The sequence below is a fragment of the Taudactylus pleione genome, unplaced genomic scaffold, assembly GCF_031769625.1.
Source record: "Taudactylus pleione unplaced genomic scaffold, aTauple2 ptg000226l, whole genome shotgun sequence".
In the NCBI taxonomy this organism is placed as follows: Eukaryota; Metazoa; Chordata; class Amphibia; order Anura; family Myobatrachidae; genus Taudactylus; species Taudactylus pleione.
Genome location: NW_028284628.1, coordinates 2638521 through 2666319, shown reverse-complemented (window position 1 = coordinate 2666319; position 27799 = coordinate 2638521). Strand labels below are relative to the sequence as shown.

Here is a 27799-nt window from a genome sequence, read left to right as displayed (position 1 = left end):
AAGATGACAAAAAATGTGTGCAAGGATTAGGGTCCTACCATAATAGTCAGGTCCATGTATTTTTCATCCCATCCAGGAGTGTACCAGGTGAGGCAGCCATGTTGGGCGCATTATGAAGGTTACACTATGGTAGATAAGCCGTATATAGGAAGACCGAAACGTGTGTCACAGTATGATATACCCTGTATGAATACTGTAGATCCACGTAAAGTACTTCTACCCATGGAGGATGCACTTCAGCGGAGGTATAGCACATCGGCATAGCATAGAGTGGGGCGGAAATACATTGTACAAAACAGGGAACAGCAAATACAGCAAACAGTGATGCAGATCGGGCATAACATACTGTATATGGGTGACTGAAACTTATGTACTATGATACGTACTGAATAAATAGATCCATGTGTTTGTTCATCCTGCCCAAGAAAGAACCATCCGAGGCAGCCATCTGGGGCGCACTGCGTAAGTTACATCTGGCAGGGAGTGCAAGTATAATTTGAATGAGAGCCTGAATACAAAAGTATAAAAGCCGTATTTAAAGAATGGTGACAGCATTAAAAGTTAAAAAACATGATAAAGTTGATCAGAAATAATGGTGTAAACTGCAACAAGCTATATGACTCGCCTAGCGTCTCCCTCGCTCCAGTCTGCAGTCTTGTCGCATCCAGCAGTTTAATTGCGATTGGGCTACAGCATGAGACTGCCTCCGAGCCCAGTCTCAGGGGAGTTGGATGGAAGGTGGGGTAGTAGCATTCCTGAGCTGCAGTGTTTGAGAAATTGTGTAGTTTGGGATTAGAAAGAGGTCCAAAGTCCAAATCAAGTTCAAACTCCGGTTCTAACTCCATGCTTACATACACATATATATACATTAACTAGTCTGAGTTAGTGTGACCAGCCTGGTGGCCGCTGCTGCTGCTACCTCAATTACTTTGAGCCTAGGTCTGGCTGCAGCTGGGCAATTGCCCATTCACAGTGGCTGGAGAGGGAGGAGGGAACTGGGGAGGAAGCAGAGGGACCAGAAAGGACTCCTGAGCCCGGCAGCTGCCGGTGGGCGTTACGATGTGACCATGCCAGGCATGTGGTTACACTAGGAAAATAGGGATGGATATTGATCGCCGATATAAAAGACTGACGTTCAGACCCGATACTTCAGAGTTGTTTTTTTGTGGGGAGGGGGATGGGTGTTGGTTCTGAAGACATGATAAATTAATAAAATTGATCCAAAAATTATAATGTTTCCAGCTCCACTTCACATGTGTCAGCTTTTACTTCTTTCCTCTTTTTAAACTGCATGTGTCAATTTCTGGAAAAATCGACATTATTTTCCAATTTCATATAAAAATCTTAATATAAACAGAAAATAAAAATATTCAAATCTCATACATATTGTCAACAGATGAGTAATCTCACTTAAGTTCCATATAGAAATACCTGAATTATAATAAGACTAGCTGATGTACCTGTTTTACCAGCAGCTGTTTGTGTGGTTAAGTGTGACATAAATGGCAGGATGCATTTATATATATGTATATAATATACATATATATGTGTGTGTGTGTATAATATATATATATATATATATGTGTGTATATATAATACATGTGTGTGTGTGCTCACTCAAAGAAGCCAAAAAGAGACCAGCACACCACCATATAAAAGTTTCAAAAAGTGCTTATATTGAAAAAGATAGCAGCATATTGTTCACAGCAAGTATGGTAACAAAACAGTGGATTATCATGATACTCATCAAGTCCAAGGGGAGGCTTGGTATAGAAGCAGACAGTGTCGGATTGGGGCATGAAGGGCCCACCGGGGGTATGCAGTGCTAGGGGCCCATGCTTAAGGGGTGTGGCCAGCCACCAGAGGGGGTGTGGTCAGCCACTACAGCTGCTTAGCTAACCATTAGTCAAATCTTGTAGTTTCTTTAGAAGTGCACCAAGCACCCATGTTTATCCATGGTCCTGCTCCACCAGTTGACCGACCCTCCAATAGAGTAACAATGTCCAGTATAATTTGAGTGTGCAGTCTGGAACCTGACACCTAGATGAGGGGCTGGGGCCCCCAGACAGTGGGGCCCACCGGGGAATTCCCCTGTACCCCTGTGAGCCAGTCCAACCCTGGAAGCAGATACCCACTTCTGCCCGACAGCTATTTTGGTGGAATCTCACCTTCCTCAAGGGCTTTCAGACTATGGGTTGTAAGCTTGCGAGCAGGGCCCTCTTACCCTTATGTATGTCTTTTATGTATGTATGTATGTATGTATGTATGTATATCTTTTACAACCCAGTATAATGTTAATGTTGATTCAAATTGTAAAGTGCAACGGAATTTGCTGCGCTATATAAGAAACTGTTAATAAATAAATAAAATATAGTCCCACGTAACTGTTTTTCTCATTGATATTTGGCTGAACTATTTTTCATTCCTGTAGATAGTAAACTTGCATGCACGGCCCTCTTTAAGGTGGGTACACACCTGACAGATATATCTGCAGATGATGGTCGTTCATACACACTAAATGGCCATCATCTGCTTGTGCCCTCGGATCCCGGTGGCTGGGGGGCGGGACCTGGCAGCCGGGGGGCGTGTCCCGCCCCCCCCTCCCCGTCTGCCGCTGTGTATGTACGGGTGGTCTGCAGACCGCCAATACACACTTGCCGATGGACAGATAGGTCTGCAGACATATCTGTCCATCGGCTGTGCAGCACAGCCAATGCGATATGTCAGTGAACGGTGACGTTCACCAACATATCGCGGGTACGCAGTGGCTGGCGGGCAGCAGATATATTGGCTGATCAATTGATCAGCCAATGTATCTGTCAGTGTGTACCCAGCATAACATCAGGTTGGCCTGCATGTAGGGAAGACCTGACAATGCGGCTGAGGACCCCATGCAGCAGGATGTGGCACAGGCCAACATATCGAGGCTAAATGTGATCACAAAACCCCCCTGCTGGACTACTTTGTCTCAGTCACCCTCATGAATGTCCTGAGGTGGTAAATGCCATGAAAGGAAATGCAAATCACTCCCACAATCCTCTGCTCCACATGACACTAGTGGCTGTGTCTCCACAACCCAAACCAGCATCCTATGTAAGGTGATCCTTGCTTGACGAGATTCTAGTTAGCTTTGCGCAGTGGCAGTATCATAGCCAATGAGGTTTATCCGAGGCGTGATTATTGCTTATTGAAAACTTTTCCCAATACCCCGCCATGATGACTTGAAATATAGTCAGCATCGGCAATTTTTGACAGTCTCTCTGGAGACTGAATAATGTGTTTAATAATAGATTATGAAATAAAGATGATTCTTGAAAGATTAATCATCAATAATGTCATTGGGGTTTAACATTGATGACATGAACCCATCAATAGTTTCCCAGCTGAGGTACATAACAGCCGGCCAATCATTTACTTACGGTCTGTAGACTATTTATTTAATAATAAATTATTTAAGGTATTTACAGTTAATGGTACAAATGTAATTTATTATGTTGTGGTTGCATTGTTTATGTGAACTTTTTATTACCACAGACTAAGTAGACTCTAGTACAGCGGTGAGGAACCTTTTTTTTGCCAAGGGCCATTTTGATATATATAACATTATTTGCGGGCCCGGTGCATGCCACGCCCCCTCTGTGTGATGTCACACTGGGGTGGGGCAACAATCGCCAGTGATTACAGCAATGCTGTAAGGGCAGTGGTGTGACTGTCTGAAGCGTCCTAAGGACACTCCAGGCGGTGCTGCTGCATAGATTCTGTCTGCAGGGTGCCATTCTAGGCTAGGCCAGATGAGGCTAGCAGAAAAAAGCTCTGAGGGCCAGACCAAATGATTCTGCTGGACTTATACGGCCCCCGTGCCTGAGGTTCCCCATCCATGCTCTAGCAGATTACTGAGAAAAAGAGACAACCCACCTCTAGATTCATTTTCTGGGAGAGAAAATTATATTGTGGCAGGAGCGAATGGTCCTTAAGCACTTTACTGGCTACAATGTTTTTCCAAAAATGCCCCCAAAAATGACAATTATTTTTATATTAGCAAATAATGTAAAAGGTTATTTAAACCTGATAAAGTATAGATTTGTCAATAAAGTTATACATTATCAAGTTTACATAGCTATTTTCATAATAGAAAAGATAATGGACAATATTGGGAACATACAGTATTTTGAAAAAAAAAGGGATTTATACAGTTTAAAAAGCAACAACTGTATTGTGTTAACTAGTGAGATATATATATATATATATATATATATATATACATATACATATACATACAGTCAGGTGAATAAATATTGGGACATTGACATAATTTTCATATTTTGGCCTCTATTCACCACCACAATGGCTTTGAAATGAAACAAACAAGATGTGCTTTAACTGCAGACTTTCAGATTTACTTTGAGGGTAATTACATCCAAATCAGGTGAACGGTGTAAGAATTACAACGGTTTCTATATGTGCCTCCCACTTTTTAAGGGGCCAAAAGTAATGGGACAAACTAAACAATCCTAAATCTAACTTTCACTTTTTAATTCTTTGTTGCAAATCCTTTGCAGGCAATTACAGCCTGAAGTCTGGAACACATAGACATCACCAGACGCTGGGTTTAATCCCTGGTGATGCTCTGCCAGGCCTCTACTGCAAATGTCTTCAGTTCCTGCTTGTTCTTGGGGCATTTTCCCTTCAGTTTTGTCTTCATCAAGTGAAATGCATGCTCAATCGGATTCAGGTCAGGGGATTGACTTGGCCATTGCATAACATTCCACTTTTTAGCCTTAAAAAACTCTTTGGTTGCTTTTGCAGTATGCTTCGGGTCATTGTCCATCTGCACTGTGAAGTGCCGTCCAATGAGTTCTGAAGCATTTGACTGAATATGAGCATATAATATTGCCCAAAACACTTCAGAATTCATTCTGCTGCTTTTGTCAGCAGTCACATCATCAATAAATACAAGGGAACCAGTTCCATTGGCAGCCACACATGCCCACACCATGATACTACCACCACCATGCTTCACTGATGAGGTGGTATGTTTTGGATCATGAGCAGTTCCTTTCCTTCTCCATACTCTTCTCTTCCCATCACTCTGGTACAAGTTGATCTTTGTCTCATCTGTCCATAGGATGTTGTTCCAGAACTGTAATGGCTTTTTTAGATGTTGTTTGGCAAACTCTAATCTGGTCTTTCTGTTTTTGAGTTTCACCAATGGTTTACATCTTGTTGTGAACCCTCTATATTCACTCTTGTGAAGTCTTCTCTTGATTGTTGACTTTGATACATATACACCTACCTCCTGGAGAGTGTTCTTGATTTGGCCAACTGTTGTGAAGGGGTTTTTCTTCACCAGGGAAATAATTCTTCTGTCATCCACCACAGTTGTTTTCTGTGGTCTTCCGGGTCTTTTGGTGTTGCTGAGCTCTCCGGATGCGTTCTTTCTTTTTAAGAATGTTCCAAATAGTTGATTTGGCCACACCTAATGTTTTTGCTATCTCTCTGATGGGTTTGTTTTGATTTTTCAGCCTAATGATGGCTTGCTTCACTGATCGAGACAGCTCTTTGGATCTCATATTGAGAGTCGACAGCAACTGATTCCAAATGCAAATGTCACACCTAGAATCAACTCCAGACCTTTTACCTGCTTAATTGATAATGAAATAATGAGGGAATAGCTCACACCTGTCCATGAAATAGCATTTGAGTTGATAGTCTCATTACTTTTGGCCCCTTAAAAAGTGGGAGGCACATATAGAAACCGTTGTAATTCCTACACTGTTCACCTGATTTGGATGTAATTACCCTCAAATTAAATCTGAAAGTCTGCAGTTAAAGCACATCTAGTGTGTTTCATGTAAAAGCCATAGTGGTGGTGAATAGAGGCTAAAATATGAAAATTCTGTCAATGTCCCAATATTTATGCACCTGACTAATATATATATATATATATATATATATATATATATATATATATATATACACAAAACACCTAGAGGGCACTTTACTACATGCAAATGTCCTCCTTTTGTAGAAGAGAATTGTCCATTGATTATGAAAAAAGCGTAATCAAAATCTTTGATGTCATCTTATCTTCATAAGTCACAAAAGGTCTCGAAAGAATTGAAAGTCCAAAAGATTTCTGGAATAAACTGACTCAACAAAAAAAATCACCCAAAAAGAGGCCCAATGGCCACTTATTAGTATTAATCAGAATATTTTATTCTGGAAAAATGACAGACATAATAATATTTTGCTTATACATCACAATTTACAAAAGTGTCGTGTTATCGCCAATTTTAAGGGAAGGAATTACTTCCTGTCAACACCTTTCCTGGTGTTAGATCATTGACAGGGATCTTGGTATAGCTGGTACCCTATGCGTTTCGTCCCTCAGGAGTATTGATCAAAATCAAAGTGACATTTACTGGATCTGAATGTCACACCCATCAGACAAGTTGAAGCTTAGTGTTTTTTAAATCAAACTGTCTGTCCTTATGTTCATAAAGTTTTTTGTTTTTTTTTACTATACAAAACTACTATTTGCAGGACTCTACAGTCCTGCAAAAAGAGCAGCCAGCAGGTTGGTGTTCCTGAAGATTGCCCATCACTGCTGCAGCTGCCTGGGATAAGGAGGGGGGGGAGGTTGTGGCTGCTCTGATCACAGTTTGAGTTATTGTGACCGGCCTGGCGGCCCGACTGCAAATGCCTCAAGCACTCTGAGCCTAGGTCTGGCTGCAGCTGTGGATGGGCGATTGCTCATTCACTGTGGCTGGGGAAGGAGGAGGAGGGAACTAGGGAAGAGGCAGACTGGTCGGGAAGGACTTCTGAGCCCAGCAGCTGGCTCAAGATTAGCTTTCAACAGCTGCCGGTGGGTGTTTCTGATGCGACCACGCTAGGCAAGTGGTTAAACTAGGGATGGACATCGATCTCCAATATAAAAGAAATGATGATCATGTCCGATACTTCAGAGGTTATTTTTGTTTTTTTGGGGGGGAGGAGAGAGAGTTTATTCTGGAAACATGATAAATTGGTAAAATTGATCCAAAAATCATGATCTGTTCCCCAATGTCTCCCTCAGCTTTTGTTTCCTCTTTTTAAACTGTGCATGTGTCAATCTCGAGAAAAATCTATATTATTTTCCAATTTAATAAAAAAATCTTAATATAATCACAATATAAAAAAATATTCAAATCTCATAGATATTGGCAACATATGCTTAATCTCACTTAAATTCCATATAGAAATACCTGCATTATAATAAGATCATTTTAAATTATAAATCGCAGCTTCAAATAAATTATAAATCGCAGCTTCAAATATTTTGCAAGTAAAAGTATAGAAATTGCAATTCCAAGTTTAGCTGCTTCTTAAATCCAACTTCCCATATATTTTAATGATCTAAAGATCTGTTAATTGGGGATGCGGTCAATATCCCGACTGCGGGAATTCCGGCGCTGTAATCCAGACACTTCTCAGAATCCCGGTGCCAGCATCCCAACCACCGGAATCCTGAAGGTAAGTGCTGGGGTTTGGGAGAGGGTTAGCGTTATGAGTTAGGCACTGAGGGGGGAGGGTTAGGTTTAGGGTCGGGGAGGGGAGGTTAGGTTTAAGCACTATTGGAAGAAATTAGGGTCAGGCACCGTGGAGGGGGTGTTAGAGTAGGGAGAGGGGGAGGGTTAGGATACTGACTGACAAGTGTTGGTATTCTAACCCTGTCGGGGTGCTGGCATCGGGATTCTGACCGCCAGGATCCTGAGCGCCGGCATTCCGTACCCATACTGTTCCTTGGAATTAACTCACCGGCACTGTGTATAGGATCCAAACCATCATATTGATATCATCCACAGGTGTGCACTCATGCGGTGATATTAGGATACAAGTAGGTCACGGCTGCAAATGTCCGGTTCACAGACAGTTACCTTTTAGTAAAATCCGTTCCCCTTTATTCCAGGTAATATTGCCAAATGAATTGTAATAGTATAATCCTACTACTGCCTGTATAATAGGCTCTTCATTATTATTGGGACTGCATCATAATTTCGGATGTGCTGGACAAGAGCCTTTGTGCTAGCTATAGGTCCTGTTCATGCTTTTATTCTGTGCGATGATTCTGTGACACATTCAGTTATTTATTTATCTGTTTTCAATATATTTTTTATTATATGATTACATCTAGTTTTATAAGACATTTGCATTGTTTTATAATATATTCAATATACTTATGCAAAGGAAGAGATAACCACGGCTCACAATTGCCCAATAGCGCAGTCACTTGCTGGGTTCATGGCAGGGTCCAGAAATATTGGAAGTTATTACATAGCTAATTTTCTGGCTCTGTGCAGAAACTCTGGCAGAACATTATACTGGTTCTCACCTTAGCTATTGAACCACCCTTTCAGTGTTAATTTCTCTGAATCCCCCTTCTCTAAGCATCCAGCTTTAAAAAAACTGGGCTAATCATCTTTTCGACAGTCAACAGGAGCTACTTAACTGACAACACGACAATAACTCCTACTCCCTGAAGCTCACTTCCTAGGCTTCACCTGGACTCAGATCTGTCCTTTGATCCCAACATTCAATATGTATCCCTGTCCTGTTACATGCAGGCTCATTCTCTTCATGAAACCTTCTGCTGCTGCTCAACTAGACTCTGGCAGCCCCTATCTTCATTGTTGTTAGTATACAGAATCCATTGTAAAATACAGTACTTGTACTAACATACAGAACCATTAACACATCTCTACTCAACCTTTTACCTCCACCCAAGATCTGCACCTCTCATCCTCATTCATTACTTACTCTTATTCCCAGTTATCTTTGGCTTGCACCCACTCTGGGGAATTTCCAACGTTATACAAGGCTTATCCTCCAAACCTGCAAGCATACAGCTCTTTAGTAGAAATGTAGTCACTATGTCGACAAAGATAATGTTGAGACCACCACGTCAACAATTGGAGCGGAAGGTTAGGGTTAGGCTGCAGGAGTAGACTATTAGGGTTAGGCACCAGGATTAGGGTTACTTACCACTGGAACCACTCCATGACAGTCTGAAGTCAGGATCAGCTGACCGCCGGACCCAGGGGACATCGCCAGCAGGTAAATCAGCGCTGCATCGGGATAAACTGTTTTGTCATCATTCTAATCAAGTCAACATTTCATCAATGTAGACATGATTAATGTTGGTATGGTCAATGCTGTGCATGTTAGCATTCTCAATGTCAACAAAGTATATTGAACTCCTTTAGAGAAACTCATTCAATTCCATCTGACTGACCTCCATAGGCTTGTCTGCCCCTTTCCCACTCTTCTGCTCAGTTCACACAAAACTTACATTACTTCTCTATATAAACTCAAAAAATCTATGAAATCCCAAAGCAACATTGCTGTGGTCCTGGATCATATAGTCCAATTAAGTCATTTTTCTCATTGATATTTGGCTGAACTGTTAATCATTCCTGTAGATAGTAAACTTGCAAGTACGGTGCTCTAAACTCTTTGTCTGTTTGTTAATACCCCTTTGTCTCGTTATATTACTGTGTTTGTATCTGTCAGGGACTCTGTTTCTGGGTCCCGACGTAGAGCCCAGCCAGCAGCCTTACTTACCTCCGGTCTTCAGTTCGTTGGCCTGGGCAACCACAGATCATCTTCACAGCGACGCTCCAGCCGCAGGTCTTCCTCTCCACACTGACAGGCATCCCTCATGCAGTCTGACATCATCCTCCAGGGTTGCTGGCGGTGTCTTCAGTTCATGGGCGTGGCCATCTTGCTGTAGCCAGGGTCCATCAGTATTTCCTGGTTCTCTAGTCAGCTGAGAGTCAGCCACCAATCAGCAACAGGCACTGCATATTTAAACCCTTCCTGGATGCTCATTCAGTGCCTGTACAACATTTTCTCAAGTCCTAGTATTTGGCTCCTGATATCATTTGGTCTTTGACTTCCTGTTATCTACGTGTCCTGCTCCGTGTCAACAGACGCTACTTTGGGTACAAAGCCCGCAGCACCTAAAAGACAACACTTTGAGTACAAAACCTGCAACGCCAATTGACACACATCTGTGCACTTTGTCCATATCAACGTGACACATCTCAGCGTACTATATCTGGAGTTTGACGCAACATTGTATACGCAAGACTCACACTCATCACAAGCCTAAGACGTCACAGTCTAGCTGGATTTACCTCTACACTTTTGACCAGGGTTCCCATCTCGTCTTACTGGGTGAACCCCGGTGACTCGGACTCAGGATTCCCTCATCTGTCTATCGAGGAAAACTCACCATCATCTGACTAGTGTCCCACTTGTTGTGGAGTTCATGCACTAACACCAGTCATTCCACTCCTACCACGCTGCTGCATTCTTGTCACAGATTCATGTTCTTATCGTTCTGGACTTTTTAGTTCCGATTCTACCCATCGTTCCCAACACCCCTCTGCTTGTTCAAATAAAGCCTTGTATTCATTCAAAATCTACTAGGATTCAAGTTGTTTCTCTCCTATGAGGAAAAGTTATCTGAAACCTCCTCCGTTCTTGCTACCACGGGCTCAGCCCGCAGAGTCTGATACGTCACAGGAGGCCAATGTTCCCAGAGTCATGACCGTATCCAATTATTGTTACAGCTGAAGTGAGTGTGTGTCACGTGGATACTCTAGTTCAGTGGCTGAAGTGAGTATGTAAAGTTCCAGAAGAGAGAAAGAAGGGAATCCATTTCAATCGGCGCACTCATATTCCCAAAACACATTTATAATTCTATTTAAAATCCTTTCTTTATTTGATATGCATTAAAAACAGGTATCTTAATTCCCATGCGATAATGAAAATGCTCATTATTGCTTAATATTCCAGGTATTTAAATTAGTAATATCTGTAAACCCTCAAATAGGGTCACATGTAGCTAAATACAGAAACAATAAGTGGTAAGAAAAATAAAAGGTGATAAAGAAAAAAAAGGAAAATAGTGTCAAAATAAAGAAATATAAAGACTATGGGCCTGATTCAGAGCCGGACGCTCTTTAAGAGCGCTCGCTCTGAATCATGGCGTTTTTTATTTTTCTTGTTGCGGCCTCCTGGCCGCTCGCTAAACTGTGGGTGACCACCCACAGCTTTTGCGAGCGGCCAGGTGATGGTCGCGACCATCGGGGTTTGCGACGAGACCCTTGTGGTAGAATCTCGTCCGTCGCAAGCCCCAGAGAGCTTCCTGCTCTAACAGAGCAGGAAACTCTCCACTGACATCACCAGTGATGACATCACCACTGACATCACTGGTGATGTCAGTGGTGCCTCCCACAAACGGCAGGCGTTTCTAAAGGAACGCCTTCATTTGACCAGCCACCCCCCCCTGCCCGCCTACAAAACGGGGCGAGCTGTCGATAAACATCGCAGCCGTCCCTTTTGTATTGAGTCCCGGAGCAAGAGAATTTCTCTCTCGCTCCGGGGTTTGCACATGCACGCGGCGCGCGGTACCCCACCATCGACCCGCTTGCGAGCGTTATGTGCTCACTGAGTGGGTCTGAATCAGGCCCTGTGTTCTGTCTCTATTTTCAGTCTATAATGAATGTCATTTGTGGTGTGTTTTTTTTTCTTCCAGACAAATCTGCAGTTGTAGTGGCTACATGAAGTAGCTTTTCAGCTATACTTGTATATATACAGTATCCATTAATTGATACTTATTAATGTTGCAATGTCTAGCTGTAACAATCTTCCAATTTATTGTTGAGGTCCATGCAGGTATACCCTGTGTCAGTATTTCCTGTTTAAATTCCACCTCATATAGAGGGGAATTCAATTAGGCCAGATTCGCCTGTTTTTTGTGAAAAATTTGCCTAAAAAAAAATTCCCCAAATTCAATTCCAGGACAATTTCGCCTAAGTGGAAACAATTCTCCAAAAATGATTCTCCAATCAATAGCTGGTGAAAAGAAATACAAAATCTTTATTTTGGGGTGCAAACGTGGGGAAACAACTCAGACCCCTTGGAACAGCCCCCCAAAGGACAAATCTGCAAAAAAACAGAAACAAAAACCTAAGAACACCCCAAAAAAGAAATGTAATTTTTGGGGTGAAAATTTAAAAAGTGGGGGGATAAACATAAAAGTAGCGAAATAGACTTCTTGGGGGTCCCCAAGTATGGGTCAGGTGTTTTTGGGATTGCAGGTGCATGCAGCAGGTGGATTTTTCAAATTTTTTAAAAGTTCACTTTAGAGACATAAAAATATGCTAACACCCATTTTCAAGCACCCCAAATTTGACAGGAATACTTATTTTCACCAAAAAATACAGCTTTATGCCATTCTTCGCCACTTTTACAAAGACGCTAATAGCAAGCAATTTACACAACTTAAGAACCCCAAATAGTCTTATTAGGGCTATTAGTACACATCTATATTGATTCCCTAGGTTAATATATCTTTTTCTGGGGTACAGACTGATTTCCCCACTTCTTTCAGTACTTTTTGCCTGTTCCGCATTCGCCTATTTCCGTCTTCGCCTGTTTTGCAATTGAATTAGGTGAAAAGCGGGGACGAGCATGGAATAAATTCGCCTCTGAAACAGGCGAATGAAGTGAACAGTCGGACAGGCGAAAACTTCGCCTCTAATTGAATATGGCTCATAGTTCTCCTGCTTTAAAGTCTATATATATATATTATGCTTGTTCAGTAAGTACATCTCCTAGAACAATTCCAGCTCCCACGCAGTGAATTGTTCTTATACCAATAAAACCAGGAGTATCTGTTATTATAAATATATTATTATGCGACACCCTGTTAATCAACATTCACACTTAAAATACACTTCTCATGTCATTCCTTTAATAGATATTGTCAGTGATCTCTTTCCCTCTCTAAACAGTCATATTTCAAGAACCTCATCTCCTCCCAGTCCTCTAACCCCAGGCGTCTCTTCGCCACTTTTGACTCCCTCCTCTGTCCACCCCCCCCTCCACACTCTCTGCTCTTGACTTTGCCACCTACTTTACATCTAAAATTGAATCCATACATCAGGACATCATGTCCCACCAATCCCCCAGTACTCCACCACCTCCAATCCCTGATCATTTCTCCCCTTCCATCTCACCTACTCTAACATCTTTCTCCCCTGCTTCAAGAGAGGAAGTCATGGCCCTCATCCGGTCCTCACCCCCTTCCACCTCCCCCCTTGACCCTATCCACTCCCGCCTCATCCGCTACCTCTCTCCTTCTGCCTGCTCCCATCTTGCCTACCTCCTTAATCTCTCCCTCTCCTCAGGCACTATCCCGTCTGCATTCAAGCTTGCCGATGTCTCCCCCATTCTTAAAAAACCTACCATTGATCCTAACACTCTCTCTAACTACTGACCCATCTCTCTCCTCCCATTAGCCTCCAAGCGCCTTGAACGTATTGTCCACATCTGCCTTACCACCTTTCTTTCCTCCCTCCCACTCCCTGCTTGACCCACTTCAGTCTGGCCTCCATTCTCTCCACTCAACTGAAACTGCCCTTACAAAAGTCAGCTATGACCTCCTTGCTGCCAAATCCAAGGGCCACTACTCTCTGCTCATTCTCCTGGACCTCTCTGCTGCTTTTGACACTGTGGACCACCCTCTACTGCTGCATATCCTTTACTCACTGGTCTATGTGATACTGCCCTCTCCTGGCTGTCCTCCTACCTCTCTCTGACCACTCTTTCTCTGTCTCCTCTTTCCACCAGTTTCCACTAACTGTAAGTGGTTCCCAAGGTTCTGTTTTTGGACCTCTCCTATTTTCCCTCTATACATCTTCTTTAGGTGAAATCATCAGCTTTTTTGGCCTCCAATATCATCTCTATGCTGATGATACTCAGATCTACCTTTCCTCCCCTGACCTCTTCCCCTCTCTCCTCACCCGTATCTCCAACTGTCTCTCTGCTATCTGCTCCTGGATGTCCCATCGCTTTCTTAAACTTAACATGTCTAAGACTGAGCTGATCATCTTCCCACCCTCCAACATAACCTAACTTCCCTCAATTTCATTATCTATTGACGGCACAACTATCTCCTTTAGCCCCCAAAGTGCGCTGTTTTGGGCATTATCCTAGACTCCTCCCTCTCCTTTAAACCATACATTCAGCACCTCTCACAGTCCTGCCACTTCCATCTCAAAAATATTTTCAGGATCAGACCCTTTCTCACCCTGCAGGCAACTAAGGCCCTCATACACTCACTGGTCATCTCCAGACTGGACTTTTGTAACCTCCTCTTATCTGGCCTCCCTGAATCCCTCTTCTCTCCACTCCAATATGTCCTCAATGCTGTTGCTCGATTCATCTTCCTCTCCAAACGTTCTACGTCTGCTTCCCCTCTCCTACAAACCCTACACTGGCTCCCCTTCCCCTTCAGAACTCAATTCAAGGTTCTTACACTTGCTTACAAAGCCCTTACCCAATCCTCTCCCATCTACATCTCTGATCTTATCTCACTTCACTCTCCTGGCCGCCCACTTCGCTCAACAAATGCATGTCAACTCTCTTGCCAACTGATTACTTTCTCCCACTCCCACCTCCAAGATTTTACCCATGCTGCTCCCTACCTCTGGAACTCTCTCCCTCTCATACTCTCCGCCTCTCTACAAATCTTCAAATGGGCTCTCAAAACTCACTACTTCATCATAGCCTTCCAGCTCTCATCCTAACCGGCTGTTCCATGCTTCTTCCCATCTACTCTGTCTGTCTGCCCCTCCCCTTTAGAATGTAAGCTCTATTGAGCAGGGCCCTCTTCCCTCATGTGCTTCTCCTTCCCTTACTCATACGATCATCTACTCCAAACTCCCCACAGGGGCACCTAACACTTGATAGCTGACACCCTGCTGCTTATTTTTGTGTGTTATGATCGCTATTGCAGCAATGTATATAAACTATATCCTTGTCCTGCATGGTTTTGTACTGTAAGTTGCTGTTCTTGTGTTTGCTCATTTGTTTATGTACTTTGTGAGGTGCTGTGGAACCCTTGTGATGCCATATAAATAAATGATAATAATAATAATATCCTGTGTCAATACTCGTCCTTAAGTTTTGGTCAGCACAGTGTTGATTAAATTAAACATCTTTTACTATAGCATACATGGAACTGTACTGCTTAGGTACTTATAATTTATAACACTGATAAGGAGTTTCCAGCTACATCAGATGTATGTGATGCACACACTGTATAGCCTGTGTGACAGTCTGTGTAAATCAGAGCTCATTTGTTCTGTTCTTGCTTGGGAGTGTCACGAATGCTAATCCCGCATTCACTGAACTACTTCCCTCTTGGTTATACAGTATGTGCTCTGGATCTTATCGCTGTAGTTTTGGAATGTTATGCTAGTACTGTGATCACATTAGCTAGGCAGGGTCCTGTCTATAGGTAGCAGGGTTATACATGCAGGTGATACTTTTTCATAGTCTCCGTGTTTTGGATCTATTGATCAGGATGTGAGAGTATAATACTGGGGCTATTGCCGCTATGTTGATGGAATCACCTCTCTCTTTTTTTAGAAGATGGTATTTACCAGGGCCGTAGCTAGGGTAGTGCGGCCGGTGCCATCACACAGGGCACCACAGGTCAGGGGGCGCTGTTTGGGCCTGTCATATTTCTGTTTATTATCATTCTTGCTTGTAGCTTCCTCTTATTTCATCCACAGCATATCCTGGCCTCTCCTATCTCTTCAGCAAAAAGGAGAGGGGGGGGGGGGGGTAGGAGCAGGTGCACACTATAAGCACTAAGAATACAAATGATCAAAATATCTATAATAGACTGCAATAATTAACATGGTTTTAAATGTAAGGTTTCTTAGTACATGTTTGGCCAAAGATGTTTGCCCACCTACCACGTCACGGTGAACCTTATACAGGTGGGTCCCTAACATCTCTAATACTAACACACTAATTAATTTATCTAGGACTTACCTATCATAGAGCCCATTAGATGTGTGTACTGCAATGCAAGGACCCATACCAGTTAAAATCACCTGGGGCAGGAAGGAAGAGTGCTAGCCCAAAGAAGGGGTCTCAGCTTCAGAATGTACCTTAAATACACACACACAGGAAATGGGAGGGGCTGGGCTGCACATCCTAATATTAAACATGATAATAGGTGCTACCATGCTGAGACCAGTAGTTCTACAGCAAAAAGGAGAGAGGGGGGAGGAGCAGGTGCACACTATAAGCACTAAGAATACAAATGATCAAAATATCTATAATAGACTGCAATAATTAACATCTCTTCCCTGGCCCTTCCCCATGAAGCCATGGCCCTTTTTTGGGTGCATTATGTCCCTTTGAAAAATGAGGGAGGCGTCAATGCTCTCTCTGGCACAGGGCACCAAAAAGTCTAGTTACGGCTCTAGCATTTACATATATCAGCACATGCTTTAATAACCACAATTTAACATGTCCTATATTAAGGCAGCACATTACAGCCGTCGAATGCCAGCATGCAGCCCTCGTGCTGTGATTGCTTTTTATAACAGGATCATACACGTAAATATAAAAATTCTCATATATACTGTAGGTGTCAGCTTTCCACAAACTATACTCTGGAACTAATTATCAGGACATTTGAAAGTACTACTCGTTCTGAGATTTACTTTATTATCAGAGTCTTATCTCTTTCTTAATCATTGATGGCATTTCCCTTATAGGCATGACAGTAAGGCCCATGATCGCATTGCAAAATGCGATCATAGCGGCCGGTTGTATTATCCGGGACAGGGGCTCCGAAAGGAGCCCGTCCCTGCGATGTCTTCGCAGAGTTGCCGGCCAGTGCTGGAGCTACTGCACATGCGCAGCCGCTATAGCCGGGAGGATTCCAGTGGATCCCTCAGTCGGCTAATTATGCGTGGTGTAGCATATAGGCTACAGTGGTTAGCTCCATCTTCAGATGGCGTTAGCTAATATCGGGAATGCAATGCATTCTGGATATTGGTAAATTTGGCAGTATCGCATCCCCCATAGAAATCTATGGGGGATGCGGCTTCCAGCGGCAATGGAGGGATCACAGCAGATATTGGAGATACCTGCTGCGGTCCCTCCTTAATACATATGGGGGATAATTTGGAGCGAAAAGTCCATTGCCAAACTTTTCGCAGTCATCGCTGGATTCCAAGTCGAAAAAGTATCGTGCTCGTCCCAGCGATTTCCCATATTCAATTTCAAATCGGCAAAAACGGGACCCGGCGAATAGGAAATTTGCGATAAGTTCTGTAATTTTTGGGGAAATCAGCCTGACACCCCCCAAAAGATGCTCTGATATGAGGTAAAGGTATTTGGGGTCTTTAAACGGTCTCAATAGGTATTTTTTTGCGCATTTTAAAAATAAGTAGTCCCATCAAATTTGGGGTACATGAAAATGGGCGCAAGCATATTTTGAAGTGGCTAATGTGAACTTTAAAAAAATATGAAAAATCCACTTGCCGCAACCACCTGCAATTCAAAAAACACCTGGGGCATACTTGGGGACCCCCCCCTGAGTCTATTTTGCTAGTTTTTGTTTTTTTCAACCCCCAAAACGAAAGTACTGTGTTTGGGGTGTCCTGTGGAACTTTTTTATTTTGACACAGATTACCTTTGGTATAGAAATATAAGTACCTTGATAGCGCTGATCGTGAATACACCTTTGATAGTCGGGATAGTCAAATAATCACCTCGTTGTTCTAAAGGAAGTCGGAGTAAGGTGGAACGCATGACACCTCCGGCGAATACCGGAAGTGACGCGACCGCCACATCCATCGGAAGCACGCGGGAACTCCGGGACCAATTAGAGTTTCTTCCAGGGTATAAAAAGGGCCATCTATGGAGTGTAAGTCACCTTTGCTTGAAGAAGGATCCCTGAAGTGATCCGAAACGCGTTGCAACGAGGTGATTATTTGAAGAACAGAAGGGACGCTTATTTGGGAACCCTATCACGCTTTTTGGACCAAATACACTATCTGCGGTGGTGCCGAGCTATTGAGGCCCGGGACCCATTGCTAAATTAGCATTTGCCCACCGCAGCACCATGTTTGGGTGAGAAGCTTATTGTGGGACCCTTTTCTCTTCTATGAAATATTGTGTGTTTATTTTATGTTTATTGTGTACAATATGAATAAATTGGTATAATTTTACACTGTGGGGTAAGTTATTAATATATCCCGACTATCAAAGGTGTATTCACAATCAGCGCTATCAAGGTACTTATATTTCTATATCAGTCTATATGTGGAGCTGGTATTACTCCATTTTTTAGTATCCTTGAAGCAGCAAGATTGTTTTTGTGCACCAAAGCTTAACTTATTCTTCAATTGTTAACAGATTACCTTTGGGGAACTGTCCAAGGGTTGCAGGGTGGTTTTTAGAAGTTTGTACCCCAAAACCCCAATTCTGCACTTCTTTTCGCCACCTATTCACATGTGATACTCTTTTGTTGGGTCTGATGCATTGACTTTTCGATCCAGCGAAAAAAGGTGGGAAAACTGAATACAGGGCTAAGTCAAACCTGTGAAAATTACATTATCGGCGATAAAGTATAGTTGAAAACAGCTTTTCACAGCCTTATTGAATATGGCCCTTAATATATGAAGTAAACCCCCGAAAACGGGTGTTTTTGGGAATTATACTTCAAATATACTTTGACAAATGGGCTTCCGTTAGGGTTTCTCCAATCACTGCAGCTGCCTGATTGGAGAAACCCTACTGGAAGCCTGTGAGTCCCAGAGCAAATCCGTTTTTTACGAGCTACGTAGAAACAAGTCCGGTGATATCGTCAGATTGAGGTCTACAGATGAATATCCAAAAAGATACATTTATAGGTGGAATACATACTCAACAAGTGTGAGTATGGTACACAATATTTATACTAGGGATGTGCAGGCTCGGTTAGGTTTGAATTTTCCCACCAAGTTCGGATTTTTCCACCAAAAATCCGGTCTCAGAGAGAGGCCAAATGTCATCTTTCATGGACAAACATCATCATTCCTGGACAAAAGTGCATGGAAGATGATTTGTCCATGAAAGATGACGTTTTGCCTCTTTCTGAGACCCGATTTTTGGTGGGAAACAATCAGAACTTGGCGGGAAAATTTGAACCTATCCGAGCCTGCACATCCCTAATTTATACCTATCTACTTGTATATTAATAAAGCTGGTGATTATTCAGTCCCACGTCAGACTACTCTTTGTGAGGATATATTACCATCTCAGAAAATAAGTTTTTTATATCTCCATTCTTTTCATCCAGAAAACTCTGTGTGAGGACGTATTTCAGTAGAAAATAATTATTATTATCACTGGTTTACATTCTACGACGAAGGGATAACATCTTAAAGGATTTATGAACAATTTGGACTGTTGAAGTCGGTCTTCTGGGAGCGCAAGTGAGGACATTGTTTCCCCTTTTTTTCATTTTCTATATTTGATATATGTGGGTTGGTGACCCACATCTTACATTGTCCACCTGCAGCTTCCAGCAGTGGCAAACGCAGGATTTCTAGAGGGGGGTTTCCAAATGCTTGATTTTAGAGCGAGTGTGGCCAGTCCATGAAGAGGCCATAATTAGCAGTTATCAAGCTTTAACATTCATCATACAAAGTGTATTGTGTTGGATAATTCCAGCATATACAGGACCAGCGATCACAGTAAGCCATTAGGTGCGGCATAAGGTCCACCCTGTGTGAGCAGAATGTTTTTTTTTCAGATGTGGGCATCATTCCTGAGCATGGGAGTAAGTACGGGAGTGTGAGGGAGCAGTAGAAGAACCTAGCACTGCCCTGGACATATATGTACATATTGGTCTCCTTATGTACTGGATAGTGTATTATTATACAGTAATAATAATTAACCCTATTGATGGTCTACAGCAGTGCACCCCTAACAGTGCATGTTTTCCACATCTCCTAGTTGGTGCACAGATATATTTATTACTGGCTGACACATTTGAAAAGATCCACAGGTGGTGCTAATTATTTCATTTGTGATACTGAGAAGAACATGCAGCGCTAGTAACATTCTATTATATTACTATTTCTATTGTGGTCATGATGTGTGCTGGGGAGGGGGGTTTCCAGGTAGACGGAAACTCCCCCTGCGTTTGCCTATGTCCAGGGAGCACATTGACCAGGTTCTATGCATTTGTTTATTTGTTACATATTATGTTCAATGTCAGGATTTTTGTACATCATCCACGTGCTGCAAATGGTGCCTTCAATAAAAGTTGTTTTTAAAAAAAAAAGGCAAAAACAAAGTATGTAACCAGTTTTTTTGCCCTCTTAAAAATACTGTAAGTGTTTAATAACCTCCAGGAGTGTGTAATAAAATCAGGTATCAGCTAGGTGCACTATAATTTCTAGATTTATATATTTTCCTTATAAATATGAATTTAAAACTAACGCCCGAACAGGGACTTGAACCCTGGACCCTCAGATTAAAAGTCTGATGCTCTACCGACTGAGCTATCCGGGCCTCATGTCTGTGCTTCCAAGTAGCAGCTTTTGGAAGTTGACCATACAAATCCTTCTGCATTTGGTTCGTGTTTAGCCACAATTTAATGTTTATGTACATCCATGTGCTGAGGTATACACATGGCAGGGTGTGTGCAGGTCGGCACCATTAGCCAACGTGCCAGCTTTATGCAAGGCATACGTCACATACACTTACTCCCATGTTTTTAACCGTTTGTTTCACTTGCAAAATACGAATTTGCTATTAGCATAAAAAACTTTACAATGCAGCAGAAACAACCATCCGGCTTGTTTGCAAAAGCAAAAAAATGCCCATAGAATCCTACCATGTATTGTCAGCAGTCCTTTCACAATCAGCCGGACAAAGACAGCTTATTTCTGCTGACGACTGTTATCAGCCAGTATTTGCACATGTCCCAATCACACACATACTGTATAATACGGCTTATATGTGTCTGTGTTCTAGTCTGCATCTGTTAGCCCTGATTGTATTAGAGCGTTATGTGTCTGATTTCATTTTCTGTGTAATCTCATAAGAAGTCCTTAATGATAAAAGTGGATCTTTATAGTGATAGGACCATGATTATACACATTTAAGCAGCATTACTAAAGCTGGGTACACAATGACAGATACTTTGGCCGTTCAACTGATTGGCCAATATATCTGCTGGACGTCGGCCAGTGTGTACCCCCGATATGTTGGTGAACATCGGTGTTCACAGACATATCGCATTGGCTGTGCTGCACAGCCGATGGACAGATATGCCTGCAGACATATCTGTCCATTGGCAAGTGTGTATGGGTGGTCTGCAGACCACCCGTACATACACAGCGGCAGCCGCGTGGAGAGGGGCGGGACCCGGCCCACCCACCGGGACACGCCCCCTGGCCACCGGGACCTGCGGGCAGACACAGATGATGGCCATTCAGTGTGTATGAACGACCATCATCTGCAGATATATCTGTATAGTGTGTACCCACCATTAAACAATATTCATTTACTTAATGTTTAATAGGGTGGCACTCTATGGAATTGGCAGGGCGGCACTTGTTGTGTTTTTGACTGTCTGGGAAGTTTTCTGTCTAATAGAAATTAGCAGCAGATCCAAGTATCCCAAAATATCTGTCACATAATCGCTTGGGGTACTGTGTACTGTGTTAGTGGTGTAATTGTACCTGCATTTCTGGCACTAATTCTATGTAGGGCCTGTGCAGAAATCATTAGCCCAGAACCTAAAACAACCACCTTTGTTTCTAGACCATATATTGTTAAAATATTTTGATTGATAGTTGGTACGTTTATGGGCAGATCCAGTACAGTGCGAGGAACTACAGGATCCTCCCGGAATGTTACAGGTAATAAACAATACTTATTTTTGCAAAAATAAAGGGGCCTATCCATTACGTAATCTGAAAAACTGAACGTCACTCAGTGCAGGAGACCAACCTCCCTGTCTGCTAACATGTGGAAGCTGAGGGTCGTCAGATTGACCAGCATGATAGTCGGAGTCGGCAAGGACCCAGCATACACGCGCATCGCTGGTCCTTGCCGGCTATATCCATTACACGACTTTGTGAACAATGCAACCAAAACCTCCTGGGTAATCGTGTAATGGATAGGCCCCTTAAAAGATGTTTTACTTACTGTAATACCCAGGATCACTCGGAGCCACACATCATGTGAGGCTCCTACCAGACCTCTCGCTAAATTAAAATGGCCTCTTAATGTCCCTGTAAACTGGATAAAAAGAAAAGAGCCGTTTGGATATATTTATACAGTAACAATTGTTCATTTAAAATAATGTGTGTAATCAAGGAAAAAAACATAAATGCTGCTATTTTGCACCTATAGCCTTACGTAGTATGTACTATAATAAAGCCGTACTTATTAGTATGTACTACCAAAGGACTGCCCTATTTGAAAAATAAAACAATATGAAAGATCTTTAATAAACCAACAAGTAAAAAGTGTTTCCCAGTGAGACTGGCACATGAAAATTGGTCTGGCCATGAAGGGGAAGGAGCTGCCATCATTAGGTGGTTATAAGATAGGATTATAACTTTCTGTACCTCTGACAATATTCATAATAAGTTAAGAGAAAAGACAACATTTTCATTAAATTAGTTTCAAAAGCTACACTAGGAAATGAGTTCTGGTTCATACATAAAAAGTTCCCCTGATGGGCTGTTGTGTCATAGTAATTCTAGTCAATGGCCTGAGGCACAAAGTTCTTTAGAAGGTAATTACAGCGCTTGGGGGAGTGGCTTATTAGCATATTCCCTCCCACATTACCCATCTCCACATAAACTGGTGATTTCTTGTCTCCACAACCCAAGCCAGCATCCTATGTAAGGTGATCCTTGCTTGACGAGATTCTAGTTAGCTTTGCGCAGTGGCAGTATCATAGCCAATGAGGTTTATCCGAGGCGTGATTATTGCTTATTGAAAACTTTTCCCAATACCCCGCCATGATGACTTGAAATATAGTCAGCATCGGCAATTTTTGACAGTCTCTCTGGAGACTGAAAAATTGGTCAAATAATAGAATTTGAAACAGGGATGGCTATAGAAGGGTTAAACATTTGTGTCATGAATCCTTTAATGTAGAAGTTCAAAATGTGATCCTTAAGGTATGTAACTAGGGTAAGGATGGACATTGGAAGCTCACCATTGAATCTTTCGATGTGATGGTAACGAATCATCCATCGCATCAAAAGAATTTGATGACAAAAACTATTAATATGAATAGTTAGTGGGTGGGGCTTAGAGCCCTAGCAAAAAAAAACAGCTGAGGCCAGCCAGGCAAGAGCTGAGGAGAGAGAAACACTGTCATTTCCCCTGCTGATGCTATGTCACAGCTGACACTGGGAGTCTGCATCTGTGTGTTTGTGAGTGACTGTTGCTGCTGCAGGACCAGGGCTGATCACTGATTGGCTCTCACTGTCTCGGGGAGCCAATCAGAGCTAGCAGAGAGGGGAGGGACTGAGGGTCACGTCTGAGGCAGTGAAAAACAGCCATCAACGATCCCAGCCAACATGAGCCATGGAGACCATCATATGCAGAGAAACAGCACACAGCAGCCATGGGAGGCATATCTTTTAGTATTTAAAGAAAAGAAGCCACCATCGGAACACCATTAAATGATTACCATTCGATGGCAGCAAACATTGGAATGCTGCCATTAAATGGTGCAAACATTAACATCGGGAAAAAACATTGATGGTCATCAAGCATCGACCGGCGATATCCATCTCTAGGACATCGGAAACCCACCATCAAATGATGGCTAGGCTTGTAACCATCGCATCTAAAGTATTAGATGAAAAAACTAGGAATGGGACAACGAAAGAAAACATTGGAAGTATCAATGTTTTTAACATTGAGTACAAACATTATTTAGACATAACCGGAACTGGAACCAATGTTTCGGGGTTTTTTTTAAGCAAACTCTGTACTTAAATATATAATACACTAATAAACTTTTAAAGTAATTCTTATACTATGTATGATAAAAATGGCCATCGGTGGGGCCAATCGATTGCAACATTGGTGATCAACATCCATGGTGTGTAATCATTATCTGCTCTATTGTAAGGATGGACATCAGCAGCCTGTCATTGAATGGTGGGATGGGCTTCCATCATTAAATATTGCGATATCCCGGCTCCATGGAGAAAAAAACAAAATGGGGGTCTGTGCTTCGATGGCAGAGAACCATTGGATTTCTGCCATCTATGGCAAAACCATCGACCATTGGTGGTTAGCCATCAATGGTAAGCAACGATGGGCGATGACTATCCCTAGCGCATGTGCAGTCCTCCACCATTGGACCGGCACCACCAATGTTTTTGAAACATCTGATGCCGCCATCGATGGTGTGGAATTGGTGCTGCACCATTAATGGAAAACCACTTGGTAACAGTCATAGGCCACTGATGGTTGCAAACTATCGATGGTCAGTGGCCATCCCTAGGTAGGGGGCTGTGGCAGTTAAGGAGCTGATTAGTTGGTACTTTATTTTTTCTCCACGGAATTCCGCCCCCCCCCCCCCTCTTCATGCAAGCTCATGTAAGAGTTGGGTGTCAGGGTGCGCGCCTGCTGCCGTGCAGGTGTAGTTGGGCACTTACCTCACACCCCACCGGCTCTCACCTCCAGGCTGTCGAGGACGCTCTCACAGACAGTCGTGGAACTCAGGTCAGATGCAGCTGGTGGAGGATCTACCCTGTAAAGGAAGTCACAAGCGCTGAGTCACTGTAAGGAAAAGGCACACCATGAGATGGGTTGACCTCCACTGGGATCAGTGGATGGTTATCATTGGCATTCAAGGCCTCAAACTGACTGCCCCCTTAGTGCGAGGCACTGGGGTACAACCGAGACAAAAATGCTCAAAAGGGGAACGAGTGACATGCACAACATAGATACAATAACAACGCGTATTACAACCAATCTGGTCCTGGTCCCCGCACCTGCGAGTAAACACAATGACAATAGCCCACCCACAAGGCTGCAACACTCTCTATTGTGTGCCACCCACAACATCCTGGCTACGCATTCATATATCAGGGCCTTGACTCTTGCTGTCCCAGTGGGATGTAGTCTGGAACCCGACGGTCTAAATGCCGACCGCCGGCTTCCAGACTGCTTCATCCCGACTAGGGACGAATGACAGGCATCTAAATGTAGATGCCTGTAATTTGCCTGACGTCTGGAGACCAGCGCCCGGCATCCCGATCGAGCGGATGCCGGGCGCCGCAGCGGACAGCCGCGCGGGGGAGGGTTAGGTTTAGGGCTCCGGGGGGGACTTAGGGTTAGACACCCCCCGGGAGGTTAGGGTTAGGCTAGGGGGAGGGAGGGTGGTTAGGGTTAGGCACCCCCGGGGGGAGGTTAGGGTTAGGCACCCCTAAGGAGGTTTAGGACGATCGGGATTTCCTCCGTTGTCGGGCAGCCGCTGTCGGGAATTGAACCATGCGCCCGGTGGTAATACATAGCACACCCGTCCCAGTGAGTAACAACAACCACAGGGTGTAGTGGGCTCCCTAACCTATGTCCCTAACGGTTCCTATAATACATTTACACAACTAAAGACATATTGGCTACAGAACAACGCAATGATCACAATACACAAACAAGAATATAATTACCTAAGTGGTCCCCATACCTGCAGCCTACCTTTCATAGGGGCCTGACTGTGACGGATGGGGCCTAGCCAGAGACCGGTGCCACAGACAGGGATGGATGTGGCCTACTGTCCCAGGTCAGGAGAGCCACCTCCAGGTCTTCTGCAGCTCAGGCCTGATGCCTGCCTGGCAGTGGGTAAAATCCTGTAGAGCCTAGTGACCGGCATTAGCAATACACACGGCCTAGTGCCGAACAATATGATACACATGTATTTGTATTTTCTGCTGTTACATGCTAATAGCAAATAGATTTATATATATTTCTAAATTGAGAGCTAACTTTTCTGCAGGCACCCCAATATCCTCCAACATGGCACTACATGGAGGAGCACACCAACTACTGATCCCAGGCCTCTCAGATTAGTAATACTCAGAGCATTATGGGGACTGCAATCATTTGCTGAACAATGCCGACATCGGAGATATCTTCCGCATTTTGCCTTTGTTCTATTGGTCCAATATTACAAAGATGCCTTATACTGGGTACACACTGGCAGATATATTGGCCGATCAATTGATCGTGTGTGCGTCGGCCAGAGCAATACGTCTGTGAACGACGTCGTTCGTAGACATATCGCGTCGCCTGTGCAGCACAGCAGATGGCAGATATATCTGATCACCGTGCTGTGTGTACGGGTGGTCAGACAACTGCCTGTACGCCTGCTGCACGGGCCCGTGGTGATTGACAGATCAACTGGGCGGGTACATGTAAATGCCTGCCCAGCTGTGACGTCAGTCATGACGAATTGGCCAGTCTGTATGCAGAACATATGTTTTGCACAGTCTGCAGATATATCGGTTAGGTGTGTACCCACCTTTTATCATGCTAGAGCAGCAGTTTCAGCATGATTTTATCTTATCAAATAGACCCCTGAATACAAACTAAAATCTATTACCAAAACACGTGTATGAGTTCTGGCTTTGCAGACTAAAGGGCAAATGTGATCCCAAATGTGTTATCTAGGCTGTTTTATCTCTGTAAAGGTGCCCACACACTAGGCAATATTTTACACGATCAGCCCGATTCCGACGCATCGGGACGACAGATCGTGTAAAACATGTCCTAATGTGAGTCTCTACTCACGATTACGATGCGCGTACCCGCTGGTCGTACATCGCATCTGCAGATCTTGCCTGCTGCAGGCAAGATCTGAAAATCTCAGTCATGATGCACTGGAATAGTATTGGATGCACGATAGATCGTGGGTCAAATTGGATTGTTTTTAACACAAAATCATGCCCACGACTGCAGGGGGAGAAATCGGACAGGATATCGGATCGTGACCTGAACGCCTAGTGTGTGGGCACGTTTAGAATGACATAGGTGTTTTTTGTTTTTTAAACCTGGCACTCTCTTCTATATGTGTCAGCTATTAACCCTATATTCTAGTCTCTGGATTTATTTAGTTTAATAAAGGGAAATGTTTTCCTGTTCCCTATAAACGTGACCTAAAAGTTGACGCCCGAACAGTGACTTGAACCCTGGACCCTCAGATTAAAAGTCTGATGCTCTACCGACTGAGCTATCCGGGCTCTGACTGTGCACACACAGGTAACCCACAGGTCAGCAACCTGAGCTTCATTTGTTTCTTATTATCCACGGTTCTGTCATTTAAGTTTTCAATAGGAGGTTTTGATTGAACAGCTGTTAGATTAGCATTGTGCCTGCACAGAAGAGCAAGAGGCGCTGGGAACCAGCAGCTGCAGGGTTTTTGGACTGATTTTATGACAAGATCATGGGAGTGATTCGGAGTTGGACTTAGTCCCCTCCGTGTATGCACCTTTTGCTGGTTGCACGTCTGTGACGTTATGCAAATGTCGCTAAAAAGCCCTTCCCCGGTGTACATCTGTGCGTCTGTGTGCAAGGACTGAGACTCTGACCATCCAGACGCTGTAATACATCCTGGTGAGTCTTTAGATGCCACCATCAGTCCTATGGAAGGTGCAGTTTCTGTTTCAGCAATACGCCCGTGGCAGACCCATAAGACAGTCTGAATAACCGCCTCTCAGGGATGTGCTTCTCCGTGTGTGCATACTGCACTATTCACTCATTACTTAAACAATACAAGAGTCAACAAGGTGAATGGGTGTGGTGTGGAGAAGGGTGAGGGAGGGGATCACGTGCTCAAAGCTTTGTTGAAGGACAGACACATAATGGAAGGGTGCAAAAATAAAAAGCCATATCAACAAAACATCAAGCA

The 27799-nt window shown here is 43.4% G+C and overlaps 4 non-coding genes across 4 annotated transcripts; 2 read left to right on the top strand and 2 right to left on the bottom strand.

Moving 5' to 3' along the window:
- Window positions 1-3126: 3126 nt before the first annotated feature.
- On the top strand, window positions 3127-3267 carry LOC148517186 (U4 spliceosomal RNA). The gene has a single exon (XR_015879318.1). It is a non-coding gene; the product is annotated as a U4 spliceosomal RNA (small nuclear RNA).
- Window positions 3268-20348: 17081 nt separating this feature from the next.
- TRNAK-UUU (transfer RNA lysine (anticodon UUU)) lies at window positions 20349-20421 on the bottom strand. The gene has a single exon. It is a non-coding gene; the product is annotated as a tRNA-Lys (tRNA).
- Window positions 20422-22802: 2381 nt separating this feature from the next.
- Window positions 22803-22943, top strand: LOC148517184 (U4 spliceosomal RNA). Its single transcript, XR_015879325.1, has one exon. It is a non-coding gene; the product is annotated as a U4 spliceosomal RNA (small nuclear RNA).
- Window positions 22944-27058: 4115 nt separating this feature from the next.
- Window positions 27059-27131, bottom strand: TRNAK-UUU (transfer RNA lysine (anticodon UUU)). Its single transcript has one exon. It is a non-coding gene; the product is annotated as a tRNA-Lys (tRNA).
- Between the last annotated feature and the right edge of the window lie 668 nt (window positions 27132-27799).